Source organism: Rhinolophus ferrumequinum, chromosome 14, assembly GCF_004115265.2.
Source record: "Rhinolophus ferrumequinum isolate MPI-CBG mRhiFer1 chromosome 14, mRhiFer1_v1.p, whole genome shotgun sequence".
Classification (NCBI taxonomy): Eukaryota; Metazoa; Chordata; class Mammalia; order Chiroptera; family Rhinolophidae; genus Rhinolophus; species Rhinolophus ferrumequinum.
Genome location: NC_046297.1, coordinates 21,606,270 through 21,617,917, shown reverse-complemented (window position 1 = coordinate 21,617,917; position 11,648 = coordinate 21,606,270). Strand labels below are relative to the sequence as shown.

The window sequence follows — 11,648 nt, the reverse complement described above, 5'->3', positions numbered from 1 at the left end:
GAATTTCATTCCCCTCCTCTGAAAGGTACAATATTATTTGGAGGGAGAGAAAAGAAATATTTATAAGCTCAGATTGCTCAGCTTCCCCACTTTTCAGTAAGCAATTTATCTCAAATTTGCCTGAAATCTATGGCTGAGGTACTTGAACAAAAGTGGATGGGGCATGTTGTCCCTGAAGGTTCTCATATTTTTCTAGCAGAAGCTTCGCACTGACTTTTGATTCCCCCATACTCTAGGCAGCCTGGTATGGAAGGTTCCTGCAAGGCAATGCTGAGTGAGCTCTGGGAAGTGAAGCCAGATTGGGTCACAGTGATATCAGAGGACAGCACCTGGTCAAGATGTTCTGTGTTCGTGCTTGCCGTCTCGGAAACAGCAGGAGACTGGGAAGGCTACATGAACTCTGAAACTTTGCTTTTGAGTTGCAAGAAAAGCTGTGAGTTTTTCAAAAGTTATTTGGCCAAACGAAGCTGTCAGTACACAGAGGAAGAGACCGCCACTGCTGGCCTTTCCAGTTCTAGCCAGATGCCATGCAGCATACAGAGTTGTTGACAACTGTGAGACAGAGAGAGGGGCTGGGTGCACCTCATGCCCTGGGTCCCCAGGAGGCTCTGAGCAGACAGAAGGGAGGGCTGTCCTTATAGCTGTTGGAAAGACATTTGTGGAGGTGCCCTAAAGAGGATGTGATCTAGACCTACAAATGTGGAAGGAGGCTGGCAGTGTGACCGGGGACATGTGGCCAGCCTCTGGCTGGATGAAACACGGCAAAACGCAGCCTCTTCCAATGCTTGAAGAGGAACAATCTCTTCCATGACCCTGTTCATGTACACCAGACAAGAGAAGACAAATCATCAGGAATTGGTAATAGAAGAGAAAGGTAGTATGTGTTCAATGAAGAACTTAAACTAAGATATAGCCGAGACCAGTAGAATGAGAATTTTCCTATGCTGCTGGGGTTATGGCAGTTGTGCCACTGACAAGTGTGTGGGTGCGTGTGTGCATGTATGTGTGTGTTTCCTACATAAGCAATAAAAAGGCAAGTCAGTGGAAAGCACTTTTTTGGGGAATGGGTTATATGAAGGCAGATGGTGTCCTCAGGGTTCTGGTTACCTCACACCCTTTCAAACTTAACCCTTGTGTTGAATTTGAGGCTCCCTTCTTTCTAGTAACTCTTATTTTCCCCTGTACATTCTATCCCCCTGATTTATTCTTTTTGGTAACTCTAAGAACAATTTGGTTCTAGGTGAAAGAGTACCTGGAAATCACAGCACTCTTCAGCGCACATAATTCTTCCTTCGCCATCTGGCCTGAGAAGACCCAGAGGGGCCATGAGAAAACCCTTCAACAGAGTTCTCCAGTGGGCAATCCAGGGGAGCTAACTCTGTCTTGTCTTGTACGTCCCCAGAGAAGACCTGAAAATCATCCTATGATTGTCCGCATGACATTGGGAAACAGGGTACATTCATGTCTTCAGCTTTGCATTATGACCTCTAATTAGTCACCCTGCATTTGACCTCATCAGAGCACCTTAGGACCTCCAGTTATCAGGCAAAGTCATCTGCCTTCAGTTCCTAAGGTCTCTGGGATTCCTTATCTATTGAGGCTTTTCTCTCATGGAGGGATGCAAATGAAACAGAACTCACAGCCCCTGTCGCTAAGAAACTTGAGATGGAAGTAGGATAAATCCAGATGAGATAAGATACATGGGCCCATCAAGAAGAAAATATAAACAATTTCTTGATGATTTAAAATGTTCATTGTCTCCCCCCAACTACTGGATTGTGGTTGGCTATTTGTCTTTTTCAATGAATGTGACTATATCCAATTCCAAAGGAATGACCTTAAAGTCTATAATTTTGAAGATATGGATAGATTGCAATTGGTCTGTAGAATACATGAAGTGAGTTCATGCGATAATAGTCATTTCTGTTTCAAAAAAAGCCAAAGAAAATAAACATTAGAAACTATATTTGATTGTTGTAAGTACAGACTTTAACATTTTCACCACTGGCACTTTCAAGGATATTGGAGGTATTCTAGAGAATTCCTAAGTGTATTAGCTTCCTATTTGAATAATTCGTCTGTTTCAAAGTAATATGGTGTTGCATTTTGGCAAAAGTCCCATACAAAATTATTCTTATTCCCCTCTACTTGGTAGGTACAGGCTTAGAATCCTCGCCAAGGATTTTTACAATTTTCTAAAATATCTATCATTGAAAAACATAATACACATTCGGTTAACCATCATTAAAAAATGAATCCTTTAATGATTAGATAATCAGTACAGAGATTCCACACACATCCTGTGTGTATACAAAGAGAGATTTCATGCTTGGGAGAAGTACATATTAGGGGAAAGGTATAATTTGTGGGATGCTCTAAAGTAACCCCTTTATAGTCCTTTATATTTTTGTGGATAAGACTTGTTATTTGGGGGAAGACCACCAAAAACTTAAAGCTCTTGTTAAATAAAAATTCCCCAAGGTTGAGAGTGGGGGGGCACGACAAGCTCTGATCACCCGCTGCTACTTTAATATGAATTAAGATCATATTTGATATGAAAGCAACTTGGGGACCATTGACTGCATATTCTTCACTTAACAGATGAGGGACAAGAAACTCAGAGGGCATAAATAATGAGGCTGATGATGGGGGAGAAAAGCAGTTGAAGGGGAGACTGAGAAGACCGTAAACATGGGTGAGAGTTTTATTTAGGCTTACTTTATTTATATTTATTTATCAGGTGAATTATGGAAAACTTGCTTCCTTCACAGTTCCAGAGGCAAATTCTTATTTACACCCAACTTTCTAGAGGTCTTTACAGACCATAAGCATGCTTCTCTCTATTCCTAAACTCACCAGTGAATAGGAAACAAATGCTTCATTGTGAAGAAATTAAAACATCCCTGAGGATGAGCAATTTATCCCTTCTCCCTGGTGAAAATAGCCTCTGGGAATTACTGTGGCATCTGGGACACCAGGAAGCCAGTTTGTTTATTTCCCTTAGTGGTTGTATTTGCTAAATTTCTGTCTCTAATGAGCAAATAGAACTTGGATGCACATAGAGTTCATTTATTTCCTTTGATAGGTTTACATATTTATAGGAAAACAAACCACTCCAAGCACTGAAAGAACAAAGTCATGCAGTGGCTTAAAATCTTTTAATTATGACAGAAACAATTCTTTCAGTTTTAAATCGGTAAAACAAAGTTAAGTGGAAAACTGAAAGCTCATGTCAGAGAAACGTATTTTCCCAAACAGGTTGAATACTTTTGGATCTCAGACACTATTTTTCTAGTGTTTTTAATTAAATTTATAGACTTTGAAAAATCCTGACCCAAGTAATTTTTTTCCCCAGAAGCATTCAATTTACATCACGTGAGTTTTAAATATATATATATATATATATATATATATATATATATATATATATACACACACACACATATATATATGTATATATGTGTATATATATGTATATATATATCGCTTTTAAAGTTAAAAATTATTACTTAGGTATAACAAACAAAAGCTTGAGTTCCTTGTTGGAGGGCTCAAAGAAATATATTTAATTAGATAAGTAAATTTATTTCAACACTATAAATTACAGTTTCATTCACAAATTAGCTCACATAAATTGTCTTTGTTAGAAAATATCAAACTTTGGTGAGATTAAATTGATACAAAGTCTATTGCACTCAAACTTTGTTTTAGTTAACAGATTTGAAATTAGGCAAAAAGAAATTAAAAGTTTATTTTCTTATGACTCCAGAAGGATTTGTGTAAAGTTTCACAGGTATTATTAAGTGCATTTAATTATTTTAAGTTCCTCAATTTATAATTAAAATATGTTAATTAGATTTCTGGAAGTTGTTCCATGTTAACTTGGAGAAAAAGTCATCAGTCCAAATGTGTCTCAGATTTAAGGATAGCTAATATCTTAAAAGAAAACCCCTTCCAGAATCTTTCCAGGACAGAGTGCTCAATCATGACAGTGGGATGTTGAGATTCCCTAATCTTTGTTGTTCCTTTTATTTTCCTGGGCCCATTTATACCCTGGAAGCTAAAGCAACTGCTTCAGGAGAGAAAAATCAGACCATCCTCTATAAGGTTTTTGAAGTTTTTTTCAAATAATAAGGAAACAGGTGCTCTTTTTTTAAAACCTAGCTTCTGAAATACTGAAGTATAAAATAAAACATTTAATCTCAAATTTCTCATATTTCTACATTTCACTGTTTTCTACTTGAAGAGTAGATTGCCAATTGAAAATTACTTTATTTTCTATACAGTGAAACTTTTGCTTATTTTAGAAAGCAGCCAACATTTTGGCTATACCTAATTAAATTTGTTTTCTTCCTAAATTTGCAGAAACACAAGACTCCATGCTGAGAGGCATTTAAAGAATTAAAAAAAATTATTTCTGGCACCTGTAGCTGCCGGCCATGTGGCTGGACGAGGGGCAATGGAGCTAAAACCCCAGCTGGCTGCAGGAGGCCCGTGAGAAAGTGGAGATAGGGCAGGGCTATCACAGTGGGAGCTGGGCCTGAGACTATAGAGGCTATGGGAGGCACAGAGGCAGATCAAAGAATGCATCAAAGACAGAGATGTCCTCAAACAGCATTTTAATGATTTAAAGGGAACCCTTGGGAAGCTCACGAATGAGGGGTTTGCGACTCTTTTTCAAGAAGTAGACACCTTTGAACAAGAGACCATTAGTTAAATCACTAGTTGACTGCCAGAAGCTGACAGAGCATGGATTTAAAACTGCAGAGGACTTGACTCAACTAGGTAAAATTGCCATTCTTGGCTATGTAGGGGACCACAACGAAAAACTGTGGAGATTTACCAAAAAGACCTCACGCATTAAGTTGGACAGCTTACCAGAAGTGACTTTACCTGTTGACATGCTTTGTTTATCTGCTCAGCTGGATGACTCAGTTCTTAATAGTAAAGGACCACATTTTTAAACATGGAACAGTAGCGTGTCACCTACCAGTACAGATAGAAGAATAATAGAGAAACCTGAAGGTGTATCATCGTATGATGATATAAGGTGGATGACGACTTTATAGCCCAGGATTACAGACTCCAATTCTGTAAATGTACTTCAAATCATTTTGAGGACCTATATGTAGGTTATGAAACTGAACTCACAGTATTGCATATAGACCCCAATTTTATTACCAGTTCAGAGTCTGTGCTGGAGGAGAGTGATGATGGGAGTGGAGTCCTTGGATCGTCCCCCAGATAGGTCATTCCAAAGGAGCCTCATGAGTGGACAGCTGGTTTTGAGGGGTACAGTCTGAGCAGTGGAAGAAATATAGCACTCCGGAATGATTCTGAATCCTCACCTATTTTTATGGGCAGACAATAACATTTAGAGTTGAAACTGTAGGACAAGCAGACAGAAGAGACAGTATAGGAGTATGTGCAGAAAAACAGAATGGATGTGACTCTCTGTAGCAGGACCAAGCAGTGAGCATTAATACAAACTGCGCAGGTTTTATAAATGGAAAAGAAATGGTTAATCAGTTGCCTACCATTACTTCTAGGTCCACTGTCACATTTGACATTGAAGCTGTGACTCTATGATCCACCAGTAATAACCAAAGTGGAAACTTCAAGTTTCCAGTAGCCATTAGCTCAAATGACAGAAAAATGGTTTTGTATTGGTTACTTGATCAATCTTATGGTTCTCTTTACTTTGGATGCTCATTTTTCTATCCTGGATGGAAAGTGTTGGTATTGTAAATTTTTGCATGATTGGCTTTGGTTTGCAAGGTTTTAATGTAGCTGTCCTCAGCCCAGTTTCGTAGTAATTGATTAAAAAAATGTTAGATTCATTTCTTGGTTAAGCCATTGGAAATGGAAATTGTTTACTGTATTTATTTTGAAATATTTTAGCAATGAGACTTGAATATTGTGGATAAAACCATAATGCAATCAGTTTTATTTTAGCATAGTGTTAATTAAAATATAACATCACAGTAAAAATCAAACTGGCTTTTAAAATATGGGGAGATGCAGAAAGCCTTATACCCTTCCACTGTGCTTCTTTTTAAAGTTGGTTATTATAACAGAAAAAGTTAATGTAACATTGTTTAATTAAATTCCCATCTTTTAAGAATCTAACACCATATAAAACTTGAGTATACAACAACAGGAGTAGAGCAGATAGAAGCCAGAGTTCTGTAATGTACATTCACCTGTGTGCTCGCCACATTCAGGTATTTGTAAGCAGTGCTTAATTTTATCTCATGTTCAGTAATCTTTAAGTATGTATTAGGTTAGTGCAAACATAATTGTGGTTTTTGCAATTCTTTTTAACCTTTTATTTTATTTAAGATTTTAGTGGGGAAAGGGAACAGGACTTTATTGGGGAACAGTGTGTACTTCCAAGACTTTTTCCAACTCAAGTTATTGTCCTTTCAATCTTAGTTGTGGAGGGCGCCTTTGAGCTCCAGGTCCAGTTGCCTTTGTTAGTTTCAGGGGGTGCAACGCAGCCCACCATCCCTTGCGGGAGTCTAACTGGCAACCTTGTGGTTGAGAGCCCACTGGCCCATGTGGGAATCAAACTGGCAGCCTTCAGTGTTAGGAGCACGGAGCTCCAATCGCCTGAGCCACTGAGCCAGCCCCTATTTTTAATCTTTTAAGCCACAGTTACTTTTGCATCAACCTAATACCAAATTATGATGATTTTTGCATTTTTTGAAATTACGAAGCAAATGTATACAATAGACAAAGTATTTTGTTCTTTTCTTGCAATTCGATTCACAATAGGCTAGAGGACTTTTACAGGCTAAAACTCCCTATGGAAGTAGTGTGCACAGCAGTGTTAGCCATTCACATGTATGTAATATGTACATGTGATACACATGTGATACTCATGTTACTATTTGTAGGATATGAGCTGCAGTGCAGTTTAATGTCCGTTTTATAAATAACTCATAGTCTTTTAGTGGACCAAATAAGTGTAGGGTAAATACATTGACCTATTTTTGGAAGCTTAAATTTGTGTAAAATATTTATTTGTAGGACTTATTTAGTATGTAAAAATGATTATCTTAACTTGCTATATGTCAGCTATAGATTTTTTTAATGTGAATTCTTTTTTTTTAAGAGAGAACACTTTGTTGGTTTATTTATCTTTTCCAGAGTCTAGTGCTTGTGAACTTAACCCCCATATGTGAGAAATCTCTTACTCAGAGATAATTGTGACACTCAGCTTATTATATAATGTGAATTCTTTTTTTAACAGTAGAAAAACAGAAAAGCAAGTCTGATATTTTTGTAAGATAATTTATTTGGGGATTCAAACTCCCTGTTGGATAATCATGGCTTTCCCCCCTTGTCTTTTTGTAAGTAAGTCATCTTCCACTTGTTTAGTATTGTTAAGAAGATGTGCTGGAATGTAGATGCCTTGTCCAGCTGTCTGAAACAAAATAAAAAAACTAAGATTTAAAAAAACTTTTTTTTCCATTTAAATTCATGGCATTTTGACATGTACCATTATGTATATTTGGTGCTAGTTAAAATGTCATATTATTTGATGTATTTAAATTTTATGTATTCCTCCAAATGACCACAGTGAAATAGTGCATTTGCATGCCTGTAAGCCCACGTGCAATTGTGATAACAGGAGTATTTGTTTTTATTGACTCTGTACCTACGGAAAGGGCAGATTGTAAACTGAGCTCACTGCCAATTCACTGAGCTCATAGATTTATTCCTCATCCATTCAATACATTCCACAAAGATTTCTTGAACACCTTTTTATGTGCCAAGCATTGTGTTATGCACTGGGAACACCTTGAAGGCAAAACGCAGACACTCAGGGACTGCTGGGGTAGAGGATGGGAAGCAGGGGCCACTGGGAAATTCAGTATTGTCACCTGATTCAGAGGATGAACAATCTGTTACGTGCTTTTAGGAGATCAGTTGGTCCTCTTGAATTCTGCACAGATATTACTAATTCTACAGTTGTAAAACTAAAGGAAAAAAATCAAGAATTTAATTTTCCTTGTAAGTCATCACCAAACCTGGCATCAGTAGTATTGGAGATCTCAACGTGGGGAAGGATGTACCTTTGGGGAATAAGGAACAGATTCTCACATGAGTAACAAAGGAAGGGGCAGTGAATTGACCCCTACTCCATCTTTTGTGTCCAGAGGGACATTGGCTATTCCTGGGAGTGAATTCAGCAGCTCTCCTTGGATGATCAGAGAGCAATACCCTGGTCCTGTGGATCTCTGTTGAAATGAAACGTCTACCATCTGCTTTGAAGAACATGATGGAAACAGAAAGCTAATAAATAAAATCATAGAATCCCTGTGCCATGAGTCATGTGCCTTTCTGCCTGGTCACATGTAACTGGAAACTCCTGGACGTTTGGAGAGATGGGTCCACACAGAACCATTCCTTAGTTCTATTTAGAAAATGCTTCCCCTTCCTGGTATACTCATAGGGTGTGACACCTAGTAGGTGATTGATATATATTCCCTGAATGGATAAGTACCAAGTTTCTCTATTACCAGACACCTTGGTAAGTGATATAGAACAAGAAAAAGGTAAAATCCTTTATTTGTTCATTAAAAAATTAGTGAGGTCAGGATTATGAGCTTTTAGGAACTGAGCCATAGCTTTCTTTCTTTCTTTTTTTTTTTTTTTAACACTAGTTATTCCCTCCTTGGCATTGTTCCTTTCTCTTTAAAATGGCTGATTTACACAGAAGTCTTCTGAGCATTAATGGGCACGAAACAAGTGTGCTTTGATCTAACTATGTCAGTCTCCCCTCCTTAGCATTCTCCCTCTTACTCCCTCATCACCCTTCAAGTCAAATAATTGTGGGGAAAAAAGCTAAAGATAGAGTTTCAAGAGTCCCACTGTCTCTAGCAATAAAGGAGAATAACTCCTGACTTACTTTTATCACATATCATGTATCCTACAAAATAGATTCTTCATGACTTCTTTTTTTAAAAATTAAATTTATTAGGATGACAATGGTTAGTAAATTTATACAGGTTTCAAGTGTACAATTCTATATACATCATCTATATATTACTCTGCCATAAGAAAAGATGAAATACTGCTATTTGTGACAACATGGATGCTAAGTGAAATAAGTCTGACAGAAAAAATCAAGAACCATATGACTTCACTCATATGTGGGAAATAAAACTTAAAGCAGCAAAGGAACAAGACAAACAAACAAATCAAAACTCATAGACAGACACAACAGTTTAATAGAAGGAGAACTTCATGACTTCTTTCTCAAGCTAGAAGTTGAGTTCCATATTCTTTTCTGTTGGTAAAACTCTGAAATATACCTGAGCCTAATTGTAATTCTAATAATTACATGTCTTTGTGATCTAGATGAAAAGAAAAAATAGCTTTTATTTTGAAAATTTCCCATCATATACAAAAATAAATATAGTAGGACAATGAATTTGGAGTGCCAGCTTTCAGTGTCTACAACTGTCAACCCATGGCTCATCTTTTTCATCTATTATCTCCACCCATTCTCCCATACAAGGATTATTTTGAAGTAAAACCCATATATCATGTTTCATCTTCACATATTTACTATGTATCCCTAAAAGATGAGGACTGTTTTTTATTTTTAAAGAAAACCACACTATCGTTATTACATCTAAAAATTAATAATAATTCATTAATACCATCAAACATATATTTAATATGTACATTTCTCCAGTGGACTTTGAATTGGATTTTATAGATATGTTTGAATAGGATATAAATAAAATCCACACATTGATATTGTTAATATATTTCTTAATTTCTTTCAATAATCTGTATGTTCCCCCTTAATCTCTGTTTACTGGCAATTTTTTTTTTTAATGAGGTAATAGTTCATTTGTCTTGTAGTTTGTCTAAGGTCTACATTTGTGGATTACATGCCCATGGTGTGTTAAACATGTTCCTTGGCCCTTGTATTTTTTGTAAAATGGTAATTGTGTCTGGAAGCTTGCTCAGACTCAGGTTTTTAAAAAATTTTCAAGATTTTTATTAAAAATATAGCTAACATACAATATTATATGAGCACAATAATTATTCAATGATTATATACGTAAAGAAGGGATCAACATGATATAAGTTTAGCAACCATCTGGCACCATACCACGCTATCACAATATTGACTGTTTTCTCTATGCTGTACAATAACTTGTTTGTTTTATACCTGGAAATTTGGACCTCTTATTTCCCTTCACTTTTCCCCCCTTTAAAAAAATTTTCAATTATAGTTGAAATTCAATGTTATTTTATATTAACTTCAGGTGTACAGCATAGTGGTTAGACATTTATATAATTTAAGAAGTGATCTCACTTACTAGTCTAATACCCACCTGGCACTATACACAGTTATTACCATGTCATTGACTATATTCCCTATGCTTTACTTTATATCCCCATGACTATTTTGTAACTACCAATTTGTACTTCTTAATCAATTCACCCTTTTCACCCTTCCCCCTAACTCCCTTCCCATCTATTACCCTGATAAATCTAATACCCATCTGACACCATACATAGTTGTTACAATATTATTGACTATATTCCTATGCTATACCCTACATCCCCATAACTACTTTTTAACAACCAATTTGTACTTCTTAATCCCTTCCCCTTTCTCACCCACATCCCCAACTCCTCTACTGTCTGACAACCATCAAAATGTTTTCTATATCTATGAGTTTGTTTCTGTTTCTTTTTGTGTGTGTGTTTATTTTTGTTAGATTCCATATATAATCAAAATCACATTGCATCTGTCTTTCTCTAGCTGACACTCCATTCAGCACAGTACCTTCGAGGACCATCCATGCCACTACAGATGGCAAGAACATTCCCTTCCATTGCCAAGCTATAATTTTTTGCATATATACAAACTAACCCTTTATCCATTCATCCATCAAGGGACATCCAGGCTGCCACCACATTTTACCCATTGTAAATAATGCTGCAATGAACACATGGATGCACATGTCCACTTGAAGTAGTATTTTGGGTTTCTTTGGATAAATAACCTGAAGTGGGATTACTGGGTCCATCTTCGTCTCTTGTTATAGCATTTGTTTTAAAATCTATTTTGCTGGTATAAGTATTGCTACCCCAGATTTTTTGTTTGTTTGTTTGCTTCCATTTTCATGAAATAACTTTTTCTATCCTTTTACTTTTCATCTCTGTGTGTCTTTCAATCTGAAGTGAGTCTTTTGTGGGTGACATATGTAAGGGTTTTGTTTTCTTATCCATTCAGCCCTCCTATAGTATGTCTTTTGCTTAGAGCAATTAATCCATTTACATTGAAAGTAATTGTTGATAAATATATAGCGATTACCATTTTCTTATTCATAATTTTGATCTTTATTTTTCTGTCCATCTTAAAGAATTCCCTCTAACATTATAATACCAGTTTGGTGGTGATGAACTCCTTTAGCTTTTTCTTGTCTAGGAAGCTCTTATCTGTCTTTCAATTTTAAATGATAGCCTTGCTGGGTAGAGTACCTTTGGTTGTAGGTCCTTGTTTTTCATCACATTGAATATTTTGTGCCAATCCTTTCTGGCCTGCAAATTTTCTGTTGAGAAATCAGCTGACAATCTTATGGGGACTCCCTTATAAGTTAGTAGTTGCCTTT

The 11,648-nt window shown here is 36.5% G+C and overlaps 1 pseudogene; it reads left to right on the top strand.

Moving 5' to 3' along the window:
• The first annotated feature begins 955 nt into the window (after positions 1-955).
• LOC117033695 (cytokine receptor-like factor 3) lies at positions 956-5,748 on the top strand (annotated as a pseudogene).
• The last annotated feature ends 5,900 nt before the right edge of the window (positions 5,749-11,648 follow it).